General features: G+C 46.1%; 1 protein-coding gene across 1 annotated transcript in view; it reads right to left on the bottom strand.

Moving 5' to 3' along the window:
* Positions 1 to 22,889, bottom strand: part of WNT3A (Wnt family member 3A) — a 133,317-nt gene that overhangs the window by 106,245 nt on the left and 4,183 nt on the right. The gene's annotated exons all lie outside the window — the stretch shown is intronic.

Genomic DNA, 22,889 nt, shown 5'->3' with positions numbered 1-22,889 from the left:
AAAAACCGGGGAGCAGTGCCATGTCAAGCTGACCAAGATTTCCTATAGATGCCAATGTTAAAAACTGGGGAGCAGTGCCATGTCATGCTGGTCAAGATTTCCCATAGACACCAATGTTAAAAACTGGGGAGCAGTGCCATGTCAAGCTGACCAAGATTTCCCATAGACGCCAATGGTAAAAACTGGGAGCAGTGCCATGTAAAGCTGACCAAGATTTCCCATAGACGCCAATGTGTCCGCACGCAGGAGTGTACGTAAAGTTAGGGTAGGTATAGCGGGGTATGCCTGTATTGTGCATTATATTTAAAATGACCATATCCATGAAAAAAGTCTCGGCTTTTAGTACTACTTTAATATAAAAGGTTTATATTCCCCCTCCACCCTTCATATAGCTTCATGTCTGATTCCCGGTAAAACACCCGTATATCCTACTTCTGGGTGTATTTATTATGATATATATGAAATAAGTTATATATATTATTACTGTCTCACATAATAAATTAACCCCTTGTAGTAGTGATTAGGGATGAGCCCGATGTTCGAGTTGAACAGTCGATAAGCCCCCCACCCACAGACCCCCACAACCACCGGGCAAGGGATGTGGGGATGAGGCTCTTGTCCCCATCAACAAGGTGGGGACAAGGTGCTTTGGGCGTGACTCCAAAGCACCCCCCTCATGTTGAGGGCTTGTGGCTTGGTATGGTTTGGGGGGGCGCTCCCTTGTCCCCCCCTCTTTCCCTGCAGCCTGCCAGGTTGCGTGCTCGGATAAGGGTCCGGTATCTCACAGTCTTTACACTGAAATATCTCCCTTCCAGATTCACCAGCTCAGAGGTGGAGAATCTGGGAGAGAATCTGGTGTGATAAGAGGAAGAAGACTTCTTTCTTCATAATATCAGCACCAGTGGGTTAAAAGTGAATATATATATATATATATATACACACAAACACATGAATATATATATATTTCCTTAGTTACATGTCTGAAAACATGTAATTACACGCTCTTTCAAACTTTAGTTTCACTTTTTGAACTCGGCTGCACCGTAATCTCACAATATCTCACGAGATTACAGGCAGCCCACCCACTTTTACACTGATCTCAGCCGTCTTCAGAGAAAACACTTCTCCTCTGTTCTCCTCCGTTCTCCCCCGTTCTCCTCCGTTCTCCCCCGTTCTCCTCTGTTCTCCCACGTTCTCCCCCGTTCTCCCCCGTTCTCCCCCGTTCTCCCCCGTTCTCCTCCGTTCTCCTCCGTTCTCCCCCGTCCTCCCCCGTTCTCCCCCGTCCTCCCCCGTCCTCCCACGTTCTCCCACGTTCTCCCCCGTTCTCCCCCGTCCTCCCCCGTTCTCCCCCGTTCTCCCCCGTTCTCCTCCGTTCTCCCCCGTCCTCCCCCGTTCTCCCCCGTTCTCCCCCGTTCTCCCCCGTTCTCCTCCGTTCTCCTCCGTTCTCCCCCGTTCTCCTCCGTTCTCCCACGTTCTCCCACGTTCTCCTCCGTTCTCCCCCGTTCTCCCCCGTTCTCCTCCGTTCTCCCCCGTTCTCCCCCGTTTTCCCACGTTCTCCCCCGTTCTCCCCCGTTCTCCTCCGTTCTCCCCCGTTCTCCCCCGTTTTCCCACGTTCTCCCCCGTTCTCCCCCGTTCTCCTCCGTTCTCCCCCGTTCTCCTCCGTTCTCCCCCGTTCTCCTCCGTTCTCCTCCGTTCTCCCCCGTTCTCCTCCGTTCAGCCAACTAATCGATTATGAAAATAATTGTTAGTTGCAGCCTTAAACTATGTATCCATTATTCTGGGCTGAGGCCCCTGGAAGCTGAAAATCACTGCTACCACTCTGCTACTACACCACTACTACACCACTACTACACTGCTACTACACCACTACTACACCGCTACTACACTGCTACTACACCACTACTACACCGCTACTACACTGCTACTACACCACTACTACACCGCTACTACACTGCTACTACACCACTACTACACCGCTACTACACCACCACTACATGGCTACTACACCACTACTACACTGCTGCCACACTGCTACTACACCACTACTACACTGCTACTACACCGCTTCTACACCACTACCTCACTGCTACTGCACCCCTACTACACTGCTGCCACACCGCTACTATACCACTACTACACTGCTACCACACCACTACTACTCCACTGCTGCTACACCACTACTACGTCGCTACTACACTGCTACCACACCACTACTACTCCACTGCTACTACACTCCTGCTACACTGCTACTACACTACTACTACACTGCTGCCACACAGCTACTATACCACTACTACACTGCTGCTACACTGCGATTACATCACTACTACACTGCTGGTACTCCACTAGTACAATACTACTACACAGCTGCCACACCACTACTATACCACTACTACACTGGGACTACATCACTACTACACTGCTACCACCCCACTACATTTTTGCTACTACATTGCATAAATCACTTTTGACAAGTTTTCCCTGACACTAAGAGATAAATGGTGACAGAGGAGGGATCTCCAGCAGATTGACAGCCTCAGCTCTATTTCTGCGCAGTCATCCCGGCACAGAGAGACTGTGCCAGAATGTACACTGAGCTGCGCATGCACAGCTCTGTGTACATTCCACAGGGCATTGCAAAGGGCAGGTAAGTGTATTTTATTGCAGAAGAGACAGTGGGGGAGATTTACTAAAACTGAAGAGTGCAAAATCTGGTTGTTTTTTTTCAGCTTTCTCATGAAACCTTTCCGAGCGCCGCATGATCCACCGGGACGGTTTTCGAAGCCTCCCCTCCTGCAGCTCTCTGGTGTTTCCTGGGCTCACCGTTTCCACCAGTTCGCTCCAAGAATCGATCCGACGGTTCCGCCGGCTGCTCCCATAGGCGATCAAAGGGTAGACGCTCTTTGATCGCCTCTATGGCCTTGGAGGACCTGAGCGACACGATGACGTCACTTCCGGTCCAGACTGGAAGTAAGTCGATGATTTTTTTTTTTTTAAAGCTAAAGATCAAAAACATTTTTTAAAGAACAGATTTGGGGTCTTTTGGTCCCTCAGATCTCTCCATAAAGAGGACCTGTCATCCATTATTTCTATTACAAGGGAGGTTTACATTCTATGTAATAGCAATAAAATTGATGAAAAAAAAATAAAAAATTAAAGGGACAGTGTAAAGAAATAAAATAAAAAGTCAAATAAATAAGAAATAAAAAAAAGTAAAGCACCCCCGTCCCTCCATGCTCGTGCGCAGAAGTGAACGCACACGTAAGTCGCGCCCGCCTATGTAAACGGTATTCGCACCACACATGTGAGGTATCGTCGCGATCGTTAGAGCGAGAGTGATAATTCTAGCGCTAGACCTCCTCTGTTACTCTAAACTGGTAACCTGTAAAGTCATTTAAAGAGATTTTTGGGTACTGTAGTTTGTCGCCATTCCACGACGTGTGCATTTTTAAAGCGTGACATGTTAGGTATCTATTTACTCGGCGTAACATCATCTTTCACATTATACAAGAAAAAAGGTAAATATTGTGATTTTTTTTTTTTTCTTTAATTCATTAAAGTGTATTTTTTCCAAAAAAAATTGCGTTTTGCAAGCCCACTGCACAAATACTGTGTGACATAAAAAATTGCAACAGTCGCCATTTTATTCCCCAGGGTCTCTACTATAAAAAAAATGTATAATGTTTGGGGGTCCCAAGTCATTTTCTAGCAAAAAAAAAAATACTGATTTAACGCGCCAAAAAACAAAAAAGTGCCAGAAAAAGCGGGGTCTTCATATCACATTGTATATGGGAGGCTCGGTTCACATTTGCGGATGTGTGGGAGTGCCGTCACCAATGAATTACACCGCCGCTCCTCTGCTAAAGGGCAACGCGTTTCTGTGCGTGCCGGGAAAAAAAACGCACGATTTTGCACACATTCCCGGCAAGGACAGATGTGATCCCTCCCTCACTGAATGACATTTTATTTCTGTATATTATAAACAGTTGAATTTTTTAAAAACAAAAATACTTGTTTTCCTCCTTCCCTTGCATTTGCTGATCTCCTGCCGCCTATTTACAGCCACTTTCCGCCTCCATGCACTGCACTTCTAGACACGGCGGCATTGCTATTTCTCAGGACAGGTTTCCTGAGGGTGACAACAGTGGGACCAATTCCTGTGTACTGGGTGTCTAAAACTCTGCCTGTGAGACAACGTAAGAGTATAATCGAGAGACCGGGAAAAAAAATGTTGTCACACATAACAGGAAGTGACCCGAAAGAGGACCTTGAAGACCAGGCCTTTTTTTTTCTGGCACTTTTTGTTTACAAGTTTAAATTGGTATTTTTTGCTAGAAAATTACTTATAACCCCCAATCTTTGTATATTTATTTTAGAGACCTTAGGGAATAAAATGGGCGATCGTTGCAATTATTTATGTCGCACTGTATTTGTGCAGCGGTTTTGCAAACGCAATACACTTTAATGAATTTAAAAAAATGAAAAAACACAATATTTACCCCGATTTTTTTGTAAATAGATATATATATATATATATATATATATATATATATATATATATATATATATATATATATATATATATATATATATATATATATATATGTATATATATAGGTATATATATATATATTTTTTTTTTTTAGCAGAGTCCCTTGTGAATAAAATGGTGGTCGTTGCAACTTTTTATCTCACACGATATTTGCGCAGCAATTTTTTTAGACGCGTTTTTTTTTTTGGGGGGGGGGAACAGTTTCATGCATTATAAAAAAACAACACAGTAAGTAAGGTCAGCCCAATTTTTTTACAAAATGTGAAAGATGATGTTATGCTGAGTAAATAGATACCCAACATGTCACGCTATAAAATTGCGCATGCTCGTGAAATGGCGCCAAACTTTGGTACGTAAAAATCCCCATAGGCAACGCTTTAAAAATGTTTACAGGTTACATGTTTTGGGTTAGAGAGGAGGTCCAGGGCTAGAATTATTGCTCTCGCTCTACTGATCGTGACGATACCTCACATGTGCGGTGCGAACACCGTTTACATATGCGGGCGCTTACAAATGCGTTTGCTTTTTTTTTTTTTTACACAGGGATAGGGGGCGCTTTCTATTTATTTTTGTTTTAATTTTTTTATTGTTAATTTTACTTTTATTTTTCTAGTTTGATGCTTTCTTTTTACACTTTTTTTTATCACTTTTATTCCTATTACAAAGAATGTAAACCTCCCTTGTAATAGAGGTAAGGGGTGACAGGTTCTCTTTATGGAGAGATCTGATGTCAAAAAAGACCCAAAATCTCTTCTTTACCTTTAAAAGCAAAAGGGGGGGGGGGGAATGTTTGATCTTTTGCTTTAAAAAAAAAAAAAAAAAAAAAAAAAGATTTACATCAGGCCTGGACCGGAAGTGACGTCATGAGGTCCTGCAAGGCCACGGGGGGGGGGGGGGGGGGGGCTTTCCACTTATTATTGTTTTAATTTTTTTATTGTTCATTTTACTTTTATTTTTCTAGTTTGATGCTTTCTTTTTACATTTTTTTAAATTGCTTTTATTCCTATTACAAAGAATGTAAACCTCCCTTGTAATAGAAATAAGGGATGACAGGTCCTCTTTATGGAGAGATCTGGGGTCAAAAAAGACCCAACATCTCTTCTTTACCTTTAAAAGCAAAAGGGGAAAAAAAAATGTTTGATCTTTTGCTTTAAAAAAAAAAAAAAAAAAAAAAAGTTGCTCAGGTCCTCCAAGGCCACAGGGATGGGGGGCGCTTTCCATTTTTTTTTTTTTTGTTTTAATTTTTTTTATTGTTAAATTCACTTTTATTTTTGTAGTTTGCTTTCTTTTTACATTTTTTATATTTTTTTTAATCACTTTTATTCCTTTTATTTATGATCTTTTGCTTTAAAAAAAAAAAAAAATTTACTTCAAGCCAGGACCGGAAGTGACGTCATGACGTTGCTCAGGTCCTCCAAGGCCATAGAGACAATCAAAGAAAGTGTTTCCACCGCTCAGGCTGACACTGACCCAGGTGTAAGTGGAAGTTTCAGAGCAGAAGAGCTCCAGGTGCTGGCTGAATGCTAGACAAAGCAGGCTTGAATGGAGGAGAAGATTTGGATGCCGCACACCGGATGTAGTCAAAAAACTTCACTTTATTGAAAAAATGGGATCATCAAAATAACAAGACTGTCATGCAGAAAGTACAGGTAAGCTGACGCGTTTCGCACTCAGGAATTGAAATGAGTCCTGAGTGCGAAACGCGTCAGCTTACCTGTACTTTCTGCGTGACAGTCTTGTTATTTTGATGATCCCATTTTTTCAATAAAGTGAAGTTTTTTGACTACATCCGGTGTGCGGCATCCAAATCTTCTCCTCCATTCAAGCCATAGAGACAATCTAAGAGGATCTAGTCTTTGATCGCCTATGGGAGCAGCCGGCCGCATCGTTTCTTGTGTGAACCGCCAGAAATGGTATGCCCGAGAAACACTGGCGTGGGGGGGGGGGCGGTGTGCAGGGCGGCCCCTCCTGCTGCTTTGCTTCAGAAAGCGTTCCAGCAGCTCATGAGAAAGCCGGCTGCAGAAACAGTCCCCGGACTTTCAGCGGACTTTTGCAGCCTCAAATCTGACGGACTTTAGATTTGAAACATGCTTCAAATCTTTACGTCGTAACTACGCCGGACCCAGAAATCCGCTCGTCTGTGTGCTAGTCCGACGGACAAAAACCCACGCTAGGGCAGCTATTGGCTACTGGCTATCAACTTCCTTATTTTAGTCCGGTGTACGTCATCACGTACGAATCCGTCGGACTTTTGTGTGATCGTATGTAGGCAAGTCTGTTCGTAAGAAAGTCTGCCGCAAGTCCGCCAAAAGTCTGCCAAAAGTCCGTCGAAAGTCTGTCGGACAGGCCGTCGGACTTTTGTAGCCGAAAAGTCCGACCGTGTGTACGCGGCATTAGAGATTGTCATACAAATACTTCATCTATAAAGGCTGCCTTCACACTTTCACGTAGCGCCAACAAGCGTTCTCCCGCTAGCAATTTTGGTTGGGGCGATTTGCATGCGACTCTGCGTTTTGCTGAGCATTTTGAAGCTCACGTGAGATTTTATTGGATAGGTTTAGGAGATATTATAAAGTGGCCCCAAATTTTTTTTATTTTTTTATTTTTTTTGCATTTTTTTTACATGTCGTTTTGGCGTTCCTTAAGTGCTTTATAGCATGTGTCAAACGCTCAGTGAATCGGGACCATACAATTTTCCTGCAAATCTCCTAATGTAGCTTACACGAGGTAACTAAAGTGGCTCCAAAATTAATAATTTTTATTTTTTTATTTTTTTTGCAGGTTATTTTGGCATTCCTTAAGTTCTATACAGCATGCTTTAAGTGCTGAATGGATCGGGGCCATAAAATGTACTTGAAAATCTCCTCCCGCAGTTTATGGTGGATGAGGACACACCTTGTCAATAGGTTATAAATCGCCAATATTAATTTTATGATCCTGGCTGGTTATTGGTGGGAAGTGGTTCCCACGCCCCTCCCCCATACAGTATTGCCTCAATCCGTCTTTATTGCACCTTCCTGTACAGTGTGTGGTTAGCACCAAGCTTGTGAGACATCTGTTCATTGACAGCCAAAAATTCCCACATCAACCAGCTTCCTGAGACCCTGGGGGGGCGACGTGTTATTGTGGTTGTAGTGATTAGTGCTACAAATAATATCAACCTCACCAACGCAAACCGGCATATGTGATCCATTCCCGGCCCAGTGAGCGTTCGCCCACCGCCCAGAGAACATTTGCCCACCACCCAGAGAGAAGGTCCTCCCACTGCCCAGAGAAGGTCAGCCCACCACCCAGAGAACATTCACCCACCACCCAGAGAACGTTCACCCACCACCCAGAGAAGGTCAGCCCAGAGAACATTCATAACCCGCCCAGAGAAGGTCCGACCACCACCCAGACAACATTCACCCACCACCCAGAGAACGTAGACCCACCACCCAGAGAACGTTCACCCACCACCCAGAGAAGGTCAGCCCAGAGAACATTCATAACCCGCACAGAGAAGGTCAGCCCACCACCCAGAGAAGGTTTACTCACCGCCCACAGAAGGTCAGCCCACCACCCAGAGAACATTCACCCACTGCCCAGAGAACATTCACCCATCGCCCAGAGGACGTTCACTCCCCTTCCCAGAGAAGGTCAGCCCACCACCCAGAGAAGGTTCACTCACCGCCCAGAGAAGGTCCAACCACCACCCAGAGAGAAATTTCGCCCACTGCCCGGAGAAGGTCAGCCCATCGCCCAGAGAACATTCACCCACCGCCCAGAGAAGATCCGCCCTCCACCCAGAGAAGGCTCGCCCGCTGCCCAGAGAAGGTTCAATCACCGCCCAGAAAAGGTTCATTTGCTGCCCTGAGAAGTTTCACCCACCGCCCAGAGAAGGTTCACTCACCGCGCATAGAAGGTTCGCCCACCGCACAGAGAAGTTTCGCCCACCGCGCAGAGAAGGTTCGCCCACCGCCCAGAGAAGGTACACTCATCGCCTAGAGAAGGTTCGCCCACCACCCAGAGAAGGTTCACCCGCCGCCCAGAGAAGGTTCGCTCACCGCCCAGAGAAGGTTCACTTACCGCCCAGAGAAGGTTCATTCACCACCCAGAGAAGGTTCACTTACTGCCCAGAGAAGAATCGCCCACCGCCCAGAGAAGGTTCACTTACCGTCCAGAGAAGGTTCATTCACCGCCCAGAGAAGGTCCGCCCACCACCCAGAGAAGGTCCGCCCCCAACACCCAGAGAAGGTTCGCCCACCACCCAGAGAAGGTTCGCCCACTGCCCAGAGAAGGTCCACCCACCACCCAGAGAAGGTCCGCCCACCACCCAGAGAAGGTTCGCCCACCACCCAGAGAAGGTTCGCCCACTGCCCAGAGAAGGTCCACCCACCACCCAGAGAAGGTCCACCCACCACCCAGAGAAGGTTCACCCACTGCCCAGAGAAGGTCCACCCACCGCCCAGAGAAGGTCCACCCACCACCCAGAGAAGGTCCGCCCACCACCCAGAGAAGGTTCGCCCACCACCCAGAGAAGGTTCGCCCACTGCCCAGAGAAGGTCCACCCACCACCCAGAGAAGGTCCACCCACCACCCAGAGAAGGTTCACCCACTGCCCAGAGAAGGTCCACCCACCGCCCAGAGAAGGTCCGCCCACCACCCAGAGAAGGTCCGCCCACCACCCAGAGAAGGTTCGCCCACCACCCAGAGAAGGTTCGCCCACTGCCCAGAGAAGGTTCACTCACCGCCCAGAGAAGGTCCACCCACCACCCAGGGAAGGTCCACCCACCACCCAGAGAAGGTCCGCCCACTGCCCAAAGAACTTGTGCCCACAACCCAAAAATCTGTCCATAGCAAAGACCCCTCATGGGCTGACCCTCAGCTGGCTGGTCAGTGGCCTACAAACCTAACACTGTGACACTCCATCACTGAGAGCAAACACCTAGAAACACCGCCATTCCTTCCACAAGTAGATTGTTCTACACCGCCGATTCCATACTGTGACATCACCGGGGGGAAGGATGCAAATTGGGAGGTCGGCCTTCACTGGCTACATACTTGTTCCAGGTCACAGATTTAATATGTTATCCAAAGGAGCTGACAGCCAGGCAACAAGTATTCTCCGCTCACAGTATCTATTATGCCTATCTATCTATCTATCTATCTATCTATCTATCTATCTATCTATCTATCTATCTATCTATCTATCTATCTATCTCCCATTAGTCTGAGAAGTTTGCTCAGTATTCCTCTCTGTCCTGTACTGATTTGCAGGCTGTATTGGCGAGGTGATGCTCGGCGGGATTCCCTGTCACATAGACAATAGGTGGAGTAGAAGAATGCCATTGTCCTCTCAGAGACGTTCCACCCACAGAGGGTGTCAGGCCAGTGAATCCGCCTTTATTTCAGGGTGATAAATTGGGCTCCATCAGAAAGGCTGAACAAGCCCTGTGTGGGGTTATGTGGTGTGTGTGAGTGACACGGAGTGAGTAATGGAGTCACACATGGAGAGGGCGCAGGCCCTGTGACACTTGTAGAGGGGTCACCTGGAGAGGAACACAATGACCGCTCAACGGGATTCCCTTCTAGATATTTAGACATTGTATACCGACCACACAGCCACACTGCCAGTCCTCACACATCTACAATGAGAGCCAATAGGGGAGCAAACTTTCTTCACATCATGTTATGTAACTTAGTATTATTGCTTTCTTATAATAATTAAATGAATTTAAATTAATATTAAATAAAATCCCATTCACCTTTCAAACTTAAGCATAGGCAGGGGTCTCCAAACCGTGGCCCGGGGGTTGCTTGCTTTTATCTGGCCCTTGGGGCACTGTTTTGATCCACTGTTACCTAAAATGGAGCATAATTCCCACCACTGACACCAATGATGGGGCACAATTCCTCCCAATGATGGGGCACAATTCCTCCTAATGACACCAATGATGGGGCACTATTCCTCCTAATGACACCAATGATGGGGCACTATTCCTCCCAATGAGACCAAGGAAGGGGCACAATTCTTCCAACTGACACCAATGATGGGGCACAATTCCTCCCAATGATGGGGCACAATTCCTCCTAATGACAACAATTATGGGGCACTATTCCTCCTAATGACACCAATGATGGGGCACTATTCCTCCGAATGAGACCAAGGAAGGGGTACAATTCTTCCAAATGACACCAATGATGGGGCACAATTTCTCCCAATGACGCCAACGATGGGGCACTATTCTTCCCAATGACACCAATGAAGGGGGACAATTCCTCTCAATTAAACTAACAATGGGGCACAATTCCTCCCACTTACACCAATGATGAGGCACAATTACTCCCACTGAAAAAAAACAATAAGGGAATTTTTTTTCATCCACTGACATTGGGACCTTTTCTACCCCACTGGCCACAGTTCGCGCCCCCCCCAAGTCTGAAGGACAGTAAACTGGCCCCTTGTTTAGAAGGTTTGGAGACCCCTGACTTAGAGTGTTCCTTATTATAGCAAAGGCAGAACCTCCACTGAGCAACCATTTAGAAAGATTTCAGCAAGTGTATCCTAATGACTTGTATCAGGGCTGGATCTAGCCTGTCTGATCTGGGGCTGCAAACACTTTTATATTATCCTTGTGGCTATTTGCACCATGGTGGTTGGGCTTGGCTTCAGTACCGAATTATAGGGCCCATCCTGCCGATGCCACTGGTCCTGGGAAGGGGCAAGACCAAAATCTGGGGGGTACAGCCCACCCCAGCACCCCCCCTAGATCCGGTCCTGCCTTGAATCAGTACTGACAAAACAGAAGCAAGTAAGCACTTAAGTCACAGTCAACACAGCTTCACTTTACATGGCCAAAAGTATGTGAACCCTCCTCCAAATGATGGAGTTCAGGTGTCCCTAGTGAAGGGTACTTGTAATGCTACATCATACAAAGACATTGTGGACAATTGTGCTCTTCCAATCTTGTGGTGACAGTTTGTTGAAGACCCTTTTCTGTTCCAGCATGACCATGTGCACAAAGCCTGCACAGAGCCCTGACATCAAGTTTACTGCACACCTTTGAATTAGAACACCAACTGCAGGCCGGGTCTTCTCATCCAACATCAGCATCAAATCTTGTGGAACGTCTTCCCAGAAGAGTGGAAGTCAACTCAATTTTAATGACCATGGGGGGGCAACTTAATATTAAAGCCCATGGGGGGCCAACTCAATATTATTGATCGGGGGGGTCAACTCCATATTAATATCCATGGGGGAGGGGTAATTCCATATTAATGTCCGTGGAGGGGGGTAAACTCCATTTTAATGTCCACAGAGGTGGGTCACATCCATATTAATATCCATGAGGGCGCGGCAACTAAAGTAATGTCAATGGAAGGGGATCAACTCTCTAATAATGTCCATGAAAGGGGTCAACTTCATAGTAACCTCCATGGAGTGGTTCAATTCCATATTAATGTCTATGGAGGGGGTCAACTCCATATTAATGTCCATGGAGAGGGTCAACTCCATATTAATGTCCATGGAGGGTGGTCAACTCCATATTATTGTCCATGGAGACGGTAAATTCCATATTAATGTCCATGGAGGGGGTCAACTCCATATTAATGTCCATGGAGGGTGGTCAACTCCATGTTATTGTCCATGGAGGCGGTAAATTCCATATTAATGTCCATGGAGGGGGTCAACTCCATATTAATGTCCATGGAGGGGGTCAACTCCATATTAATGTCCATGGAGGGGGTCAATTCCATATTAATATCCATGGAGGGGGTCAACTCCATATTATTGTCCATGGAGGGGGTCAACTCCATATTAAAGTCCATGGAGGGGGTCATTTTTATATTAATGTCCATTGGGGAGTCAACTCCATAGTGTCAGGGGGGTAAACTCCATTTTAATGTCCACGGAGGTGGGTCACATCCATATTAATGTCCATGAGGGCACGGCAACTCCACATTAATGTCAATGGAGGGAGATCAATTCTCTAATAATGTCCATAGAGGGGGTCAACTCCACATTAATTTTAATGGGGCGGGGTCAACTTCATATTAATGTCCATGGAGGGGGTCAACTCCATATTAATGTCTATGGAGGGGGTCAACTCTATATTAATTTCCATGGAGGGGGTCAACTCCATATTAATGTCCATGGAGGGGGTTAATTCCATATTAATGTCCATGGAAGGGGGTCAAGTCCGTATTATTGTCCATAAGGGTGAGGCAACTCCACCTTAATGTCATTGGAGGGGGGTCAGCTCCATATTAACGTCCATGGAGGGGGATCAACTCCATATTATCATATGTTGAACTTCTGGACAAAAAGTTTGCAGGAATATGGAACAACTTATAATGCAATGCACCATAGCCTTTGCCCTTGGTCAGCTGAGTCCCAAAAGACAATTATTTGAAGACTGGATAACCCAGCCCCCTTTCTATAAAAGGGAGAAGGGAGGGCCCCCCTACATGGCGCATGCCCCCCCATGGCAATGCCCAGCCTCCCATGCCTTTTGTTTGACTATAGCTTGCTCACAAGCCAAACATATGAGCCAGAATTGAATGACAAGATTCACTTCTTTTCGAATATTCAGAATAGGACCCACCACGTTCCACATACCGCGATTCCATGCAATTTTCTGCTCTGGTGTTAAAAGCTGAAATGTAGACATAGCCACTGATTTTCCTCTGCTAGTTACTCAACAATGGAGGCACAAAAAAAATCTCTACGCTATTATGATCTGTTTTACTACCCGCCTGTGATCTAACCTTAAATGGCAAACGTCTGATATTGTTGCTTTCATGTTTGAGGTCGAGATCAGAATTTGACAAAAAAAAAAAAAAAAACACCAGTAGAAGTACATTTACATGCGTCAAAGTCTAAAAATCTCCTGACATCTGAGCAGAAGACAATGCCGCGGGCCGGAATGACATGAGTGTATTTAATGTCACTTAACAGGAATTGCACGAACCTCTCTGACAGTCATTAAATCAGCCTATTACACCACATGGGCCGTGTCTCCAAGCATTTCCTGCATGAAACTGTTGCCTAGGAATTATTTTATTCATTGATTTTTTTTTGTTTTACCCCTTTAATAAATTTAGTTTTGAATCCTTGTGGCGGAATTTGCATCCCCAGCTACCGAGAGCTGCACTTGCCATCAGTGACTAAAAAAGCGATTCAATTTGACTTCAAGGCACCAAATTAACAGGTTCTCTTTATTGTAGATGCAACACTTTTCTTGGGTTCCCCAGTTGCCCCCAACCAGCTGCAAGACTTTCCAAGTGGGGGGGGACGACACATGACCCATCTCTATCTTTTTTATTTCCCTAAAATGGGAGATTTGAGGGCTCATTTACTTATTTGCGCTACGTTAATGCATATGTCTTACCACATCTTTTGTCGCGTGTTAATGAGCGTTGTTTTAAGGCAGGGCGCAGAACATGAACATATCCTAAAGTGGTAAAAAAAATCATACATGAGCCCTTTTTGATGATACGCAATGCACAGCAGCACACTACCGCGCGCCGTGGTGCACTACAATGCAGGTGCATTGCCTTGGGCCTCGTTCACATGTGCAGCAAGGACTGATGATCTGAGCATGGGTCACTTTTACAGAGGTGTTTAAAAGCAATGAGGAGGAGATAAGTCGCCGCCTCCTCGCTGCCTGATTTAAACCTATAATTGCCGTAATACACATGCATTGCACACAGTTGCAGCGCGGCCCAATAGAACTAGTTGAGACATTAGAAAGCGACATGCTCTTTCAGCTTTGACGCAGCCGCAAAGCATAGCATTGTGCCCACTGCATGTGTACCGCCATGAGCGGGGCCATCTTAATAGCATCACGGGCCCCTGGGAAAAGTAATGCACTGGGGTCCCTACCAGCTGGACCCAATTTACGCACTTATTCTCAAAAATTAAAGTACAGTTAAACATATATTTTTTAGTGCTTTCAATAAAATCGATTTTAAACAATAGGAAAGCATTCTTAAATCAAAGGCTAAGCAACACAAAGGGCACAGTACAGGGGGGTTAGGAGAGCACAGTATAGGGGTGGAGGCAGAAGGGCACAGCACAGGGGTGGAGTAGAAGGGCACAGTACAGGGGTGGAGGCAGAAGGGCACAGTACAGGGGTGGAGGCAGAAAGGCACAGTACAGGGGTGGAGGCAAAAGGGCACAGTACAAGGGTGGAGCAGAAAGGCACAGTACAGGGGTGCAGGCAGAAGGGCACAGTACAAGGGTGGAGGCAGAAGGGCACAGTATAGGGGTGGAGGCAGAAAGGCACAGTACAGGGGTGGAGGCAGAAGGGCACAGTACAGGGGTGGAGGCAGAAGGACACAGTACTGGGGTGTAGGCAGAAGGGCACAGTACAGGGGTGGAGGCAGAAGGGCACAGTACAGGGGTGGAGGCAGAAGGGCACAGTATAGGGGTGGAGGCAGAAGGGCACAGTACAAGGGTAGAGCAGAAAGGCACAGTACAGGGGTGGAGGCAGAAGGGCACAGTACAGGGGTGGAGGCAGAAGGGCACAGTACAGGGGTGGAGGCAGAAGGGCACAGTACTGGGGTGTAGGCAGAAGGGCACAGTACAGGGGTGGAGGCAGAAGGGCACAGTACAGGGGTGGAGGCAGAAGGGCACAGTATAGGGGTGGAGGCAGAAGGGCACAGTACAGGAGTGGAGCAGAAGGGCACAGTACAGGGGTGGGGGCAGAAGGACACAGTACAGGGTGGAAGCAGAAGGACACAGTAAAGGGATGGAGCAGAAGGGCACAGTACTGGGCTGGAGCAGAAGGGCGCAGTACAGGGGTGGAAGCAGAAGGGCACAGTACAGGGGTGGAGGTAGAAGGGCACGGCACAGGGGTGTCAGGAGGGCACAATACTGGTATCAGGTGGGCACAGTACAGGGGTGGAGGAAGAAGGGCGCACTACAGGGGTGGAAGCAGAAGGGGGCAGTACAGGGGGGGAATCAGTAGGGCACAGTACAGGGGTGGAAGCAGAAGGGCACAGTACAAGGGGGAGCAGAGGGGCCCAGTACCAGGGTGGAGGCAGAAGGGCACAGTACAGGGGGGAGGCAGAAGGACACAGTACAGGGTGGAGGCAGAAGGGCACAGAACAGGGGGGAGGCAGAAGGGCACGGTACGGGGGGGAGGCAGAAGGGCACAGTACAGGGGGGAGGTAGAAGGGCACAGTACAGGGGCAGATGCAGAAGAGCACAGTATAGGGGTGAAGCAGGAGGGCACAATACCGGGGTCAGGTTCATTCATTTTGTTTTATTTTTTTAGCTTTTGTTTCCTCTATTTTTACCCGGTGAGCCTACCAGTAACAACATTCTTTTTTATTAGGTTCACAACGCTCACTTTCTGTACTATATCTATGGCAGAGCAGCTTTGTCACCCTAGGGCAGGACAACAGATCACCTATCTCTTCAATTTAATTCACTGTCAACAATGTAACTGATAAGAGTGCAGCCCAGGCCTAGAACACAGAAAGTTTCCAGCATACAAGATTTCTGTCAGGGCCAAAAGGTTTTTTTTTTTCCTGCATTACAACTCAGTCATCCTTCCCCTACGGCAGGGCTATTGTATTGGTAGAAGGAAGATGATTGTATGTGCCTTCATATACTGTAATCTGATTGGCCGCTGTGTTGGGTAGCAGGGACCTTTTGCAGGAGTTGGTCGGGAAAATATTTCAGCAGTGGCAGAAGAGAGGAATGTTCCCCCTTGTCAGGAATGCAGTCACGGCTTGTAATTATAAGCTGGATAATAACTGTGAATAAAACATTGCTTGTTATTGATTGCTGTCCAGGTGTTCTTCTGCCTGTCTTATCAAGAGCACATTTGCATTTTATTGCCTTCTAATTGAAATGAGCTTGTTCTCGCAGACATACCTGAGATGCCTCGTCACAACCTCACCCGGCACACACCAACACACTGCCACAGCTGTCCTGCACACCCTGCACCCAACACACCCAGGCCCTGCACCCAACACACCCAGGTCCTGCACCCAACACACCCAGGTCCTGCACCCAACACACCCAGGTCCTGCACCCAGAACACCTGGCTTGCTTCTACACTTAACACACTGGGGCCCTCCACACAACACACCCAGGCAGTGCACACAATACCTTCTCCCAGCACATCTGGACCCTGCATACAACACACATAACCTGCACCCAATGCACCTGAGACCTACACCTAACACACCTGGACCCTGCACAGTTGGATCCTGCATCCAACACACCGGAGCCCTGCAGCCAATACATGTGGATCCAACACACCTAGACCCTGCATACGGCACACAGAACCTGAACCCAACTCACCTGGGACCTACAATAAACACCAGTGGTGGCTGGTGGTATATTTTGGGGGGGGGGGGGGGCAAACAATCCCCCTCCCTGGTCAGTCGGTCACCAGCCCCGCACTTACCCCATCTAGGTCGCGAGCAGCGCTTCCCCTGGGCGACAGGCGGCTTCCCCTGTGTCTCCTTCTCCTTGGCATCACGGCAATGAAGGGGAAAGAAGTATATGAAGAAAAGGAAGGAAGGAATGGCAGCTGTAATTAATGGAAAGAAAGGAATAATTTAAGAAAGTAGGGAAGGATGGAAGAAAGGATTGGTATAAGGGTTGGAAGTTAAATATAATGTGAGGAAGGGAAGGAAGGAAGGAAGGAAGGAAGGAAAGAAAGAAAGAAAGAAAGAAAGAAAGAAAGAAAGAAAGAAAGAAAGAAAGAAAGAAAGAAAGAAAGAAAGAAAGAAAGAAAGAAAGAAAGAAAGAAAGAAAGAAAGAAAGAAAGAAAGAAAGAAAGTAAGAAAGAAAGAAAGAAAGAAAGTAGTATAAGAGTAGTATAAAAGTAGTATAAGAGTTTGAAGGTCAGTATAAAAAGAAGAGGGGCTAGAAGGAAATAAAAAGGCAAAGAGTAAAGAAATGAAGAGATAAAATGAAGGACAGGAGTAAGTGAAGGAGTAAGGAGTAAGAAAAGGAAGGAAAGAGGGTTGGAAGGAAATGAGTTAGCCCTCACACTGAGTGAGACTTCACTTGAATTGGCACAATTTCAAAGCCAAAGTCAGTACAATTTCAGGTGCGACTTGCCTGACATCTGTGTGACTTTGCACCTGAAATCGCAAAAAAAAAAAAAATAGTGCAGGAACCTTGTAGTATTTAGACTGAGCCAGCCATAGACAGAATGATACCCCCCCAGGAGGACAAGCCCTTCCTATGCCGCTAGGGGAAGCACTGTAGACTTTTTCCAGCAAGATGGAAAATCTTCATGAGTAAAAAGAGGGAACTTCCAATGGTGGGCCCCCCCTAGGCTAAATGTCTAAATGACACAATCATCATCCAACTTTCATATCTCCTTTCAGGTCAGCTTGGGGCTGTTTAGGGTCATCCTACAGCCCAGTCACTGTTCAGTACTGCCAAGGTGGAATAAAGTACATAGGATGGACCCTCCTATTACAAACTGTACATGGGGACAGGGCAATACTAAAGCTAGAGGCTCCTCATGCACAGTACTAGTGTAGTGGGGGGTTTTTTCGCAAAAAAAAAAATTGCAAAAAAAAAATAGTGCAGGAACCTTTTTATTAAATCGATGCAGCCTTGCAAAGTATGCGCTGCACCGATTGGAACAGTTCCACTGCAGACAGCACGTTGCCACTTGTCATGCAATTTGGCCCTGCACCAGTAATTAATGGAAAGAAAGGAATGAGGTAAGAAAGGAAGGAAGGGTGGAAGGTAGGAAGGAAGAGTGGAAGAAACGACTGGTATAAGGGTTGGAAGGTAAATGTAACGTGAGGAAGGAAGGAAGGCAGTAACTGATGGAAAGAAGGGTTGGGAAGGAAGGGGAAGGGAAAGGAAAGGAAAGGAAAGGAAAGGAAAGGAAAGGAAAGGAAAGGAAAGGAAAGGAAAGGAAAGGAAAGGAAAGGGAAATTAAAAGAAACAGAAAGGAAAGGAGAGGAGAGGAAAGGAAAGGAAAGGAGCAGAAAGGAAAGGAAAATAAAGGAAAGGAAAAGAAAAGAAAAAAAAAAGAAAAGAAGGGAAAGGAAAGGAAAAGAAAAGAAAAGAGAAGTAAAGAAAAGAAAAGAAAAGAAAAGAAAGGGAAATGAAAAGGAACAGAAAGGAAAGGAGAGGAGAGGAAAGGGAAGGGAAAGGAAAGGAACAGGAATGAAAGGAAAGGAAAGGAAAGGAAAGGAAAGGAAAGGAAAGGAAGAGAGGGGAAAGAAGGATGTTTGGAGATATGTAACAATTGAGCGGTGTGTGTATAAAGAGATAAAGGAGAATTTTCTTTTCTCAGTCAGTGAAAGTGATAGGAGTTGTATTTATATAACACTTCACTCCACATTAAACAAACATTGACACAAGCCTCCTTGTGCCTCTTCTCTGTGGACAGGGAGGGGGTAATTAGTGGAGTATTAGATTTGGCACCATGGCCTGTTAACTGCAACACTATCTTTATGTTGCTGATCTGTGGTCGCTGTGTGTTTTTCCCTCTGTATGAATTACAGCCTGTACAGACCCCCCCTCAGGTACTTGCCTTGTCAAGCTCCATTGAAGGTCTGATCTCTACGGTGAGTTTATAATTATTGAGATTTGGAGGTGAGCTTCACTGAATATCTTTTGTACAAACAAACTGCCAGAGCCGATCAAATAGCTGGGCTATCTCTCAGCACACAGCACATTGCTCCGCAGCTCCTCAGGCAAAGTGCTCAGTCAGGCAGAGACAGACTCTACACACCTGCTGCCTTACTGCCCACCGCCCCACATCTGCCTTCACTACATCATTCCAGGAGCCTGCCTATCCCATGGACTATCCCGCTTCTGACAGTGATCACCGTCCAGTCTTAAAGTAGAACTTGTTCCAAACTGGAAGACCTTTATTTTTTTATGAAGTATAAATAAGTGACAGTTGCCACCCCACAACAGGAACTGAATCAGAACATTTCCACATTTTATCATTAAAAGCTGCCCTTGAGCTCCAGGGAGAGACTTTGCCTAGGCTGTGATGATGCCATCTGTCTACTGCAGACAGGAGGAGACCTTTTCTCAGTCTCCTCTGATGGCAAAATTGTAATTTTATAGAAAGTCACAATGTGAGGAGTGTCAGCAGGGCCTGGTCTTTTCGTGAACACAGCCAAGGACTGCACAGGCCAATATGATTGTGTCATCTCTGAGCCGTCATCTCAGTCCAGGAAGTACATGGTGGCCCTGGATGATGGCTGAACAAAGATGGTGCCGTACTGTGATCTCTGTGAGGGGTAATAAATACCCGGAAGTGACACATTACTTTTTAATGCACTTAGCAGTAAAAAAAATAGACCCAATGCTAAGTATGCTACCTAATGCTTTGAACATATTAGTGCTATGTTTATTTTTTACTAGCACTCAAAAATAATAATCAATCAATAATAATCGGTAATCATTAGAATGTAGGCATGAACTAAACAGCAATATAAATATTTTTGACAACTAAGCAGTAGCCCACTTTAAACAGAGCTCTACAGAAGAGGATCGGCTATGGAAGTAAGAGGGTTTTAGGTTCCAAATGATGGACATTTGGGAGTTGTGTTATTGGATGGTGCATGAACAGGGATTAGTCTCTACCCTCTGACAACACAGAAATCACATTTTTGCATTTTATCGTAGTTCTTTTCCCACATACAGTATATGATGACTGTAACTAGTTATTCTTTATGGTCAACAGGATATGTATACCTGACCTACACACGTATATTGGACAGCCTGTTCCAAAACCATGGCCATTAATATGGAGTTGGGGTTCAGTACTGATGTTAAATGAGAAGATGGTCAGTAGGGTTGAGGTCAGGTACTGATGTTGGATGAGAAGATGGTCAGTAGGGTTGAGGTCAGGTAATGATGTTGGATGAGAAGATGGTCAGTAGGGTTGAGGTCAGGTACTGATGTTGGATGAGAAGATGGTCAGTAGGGTTGAGGTCAGGTAACATTGTTGGATGAGAAGATGGTCAGTGGGGTTGAGCTCAGGTACTGATGTTGGATGAGAAGATGGTCAGTAGGGTTGAGGTCAGGTACTGATGTTGAATGAGAAGATGGTCAGTGGGGTTGAAGTCAGGTAACAATGTTGGATGAGAAGACAGTCAGTGGGGTTGAGCTCAGGTACTGATGTTGGATGAGAGGACGGTCAGTGGGGTTGAGCTCAGGTACTGATGTTGGATGAGAAGATGGTCAGTAGGGTTGAGGTCAGGTACTGATGTTGGATGAGAAGATGGTCAGTAGGGTTGAGGTCAGGTACTGATGTTGGATGAGAAGATGGTCAGTAGGGTTGAGGTCAGGTACTGATGTTGGATGAGAAGATGGTCAGTGGGGTTGAAGTCAGGTAACAATGTTGGATTAAAAGACGGTCAGTGGGGTTGAGCTCAGGTACTGATGTTGGATGAGAAGACGGTCAGTGGGGTTGAGCTCAGGTACTGATGTTGGATGAGAAGATGGTCAGTAGGGTTGAGGTCAGGTACTGAGGTGGAATGAGAAGATGGTCAGTAGGGTTGAGGTCAGGTACTGATGTTGGATGAGAAGATGGTCAGTAAGGTTGAGGTCAGGTACTAATGTTGGATGAGAAGATGGTCAGTAGGGTTGAGGTCAGGTAACGATGTTGGATGAGAAGATGGTCAGTGGGGTTGAAGTCAGGTAACGATGTTGGATGAGAAGATGGTTAGTAGGGTTGAGGTCAAGTAATGATGTTCGATGAGAAGACCCGGCTCGCAATCAGTGTTCCAATTCATCCCAAATGGTTTTAGTAGAGTTCTGTGAAGGCCACTTGAGTTCCTCCAAACCAAACTGGACAAACCATGTCTTTATAGAGCTGGCTTTGTACCCAGGGGGCCAGTCATGCTGGAACAGAAAAGGACCTTCATCAAACTGTTACCACAAGATTGGACGTTTACAACTGTGTCTTTTTATGCTGGAGTATTATCAGTACCCTTCCCTGGAGACCCCTGAACTCCATCTTTTGGAAATGAGTCTTCATACCTTTGTCCGTAAAGGTAGGTGTGATGTGGTGTCCACAAATGTTTGGCCAAATAGGGGTTAGTTTACTAAAACTGGAGAATGCAAAATCTGTTGCAGCTGGTAGCCAATCAGCTTCTACCTTCAGCTTGTTCAATTAAACTTTGACAATTAATCCTGAAGGCTGATTTATACTATGCAGAATGGCCCCAGATTTTGCACTCCCTTGTTTTAGTAAATCAACCCAACAGTGTTTCCTGGCAATCACCGAACCTTTCCTTACAACAGAATCATGTAATGTATGTCCAGTGAGTGTCCTATTTTGAGTTTTTTTATTGCACTTTTAATGACGGTCACATTTTTAGATGCTTGCTGTTGTTATATCATCTTTATTTAGTTATTGCAGATTGGCCAATAGTCAAACACTGGGGGGGGGGGGGGGGGGGGTTACTAAGACTGGAGCACACATAATCTGGTGTGGTTGTGCATAGTTACCATTCAGCTTCTAAATTCCATCTTCAAACCCTGACTTCAGTGGGTCAGCTGACCCATTGACTTCCATTGTCGGAGCAGTAAAGCACAGCCATTGTATAGTACTGCAAGGCAGGGGGCATAGCCTGTCTGGCCCTATAGGCATAGATAGCTACAAGTTATACAAGGACGCATAGTTGTTTATAAAACATTAACGTGCATCCATAACATTTGAAGGGAAACCAGTGTGTATGCCCGTTACTCATTTGACCCTACTGATAGACCACATTTCACTCTGTATGCAGATTTGTAGATTCTCCTTATCTCTATCTTATGGAACATGATCAGCTACCCCTGCTCAGCAATGGCTGAGATAAAAACCAATTAGCCACAAAGAAAATTTGTTGTATTTAGACTGAGCCAGCCCATAGACAGAATGATACCCCCCCCCCCCCCCCCCCCCAAGGAGGACAAGCCCTTCCTATGCCGCTACGGGAAGCACTGTAGACTTTTTCCAGCAAGATGGAAAATCTTCATGAGTAAAAAGAGGGAACTTCCAATGGTGGGCCCCCCCCCTAGGCTAAATGTCTAAATGACACAATCATTATCCAACCTTCATATCTCCTTTCAGGTCAGCTTGGGGCTGTTTAGGGTCATCCTACACCCTAGTCACTGTTTAGTACTGCCAAGGTGGAATAAAGTACATAGGATGGACCCTCCTATTACAAACTGTACATGGGGACAGGGCAATACTAAAGCTAGAGGCTCCTCATGCACAGTACTAGTGTAGTGGGGGGGGGGGGTTCTTTTTTTAAAGACAATGTAGCTCAGACCACTGACCAGACATCCCCCTCCCGAACCACAAGCATAACGACACTGGATTACATTTAACAACAAATACCTTGGTCCAAA

Source organism: Aquarana catesbeiana, linkage group LG05 (assembly GCF_042186555.1).
Source record: "Aquarana catesbeiana isolate 2022-GZ linkage group LG05, ASM4218655v1, whole genome shotgun sequence".
NCBI lineage: Eukaryota > Metazoa > Chordata > Amphibia > Anura > Ranidae > Aquarana > Aquarana catesbeiana.
The sequence above is the reverse complement of the archived record's forward strand: the minus strand, read 5'-3'. Positions and strand labels throughout refer to the sequence as shown.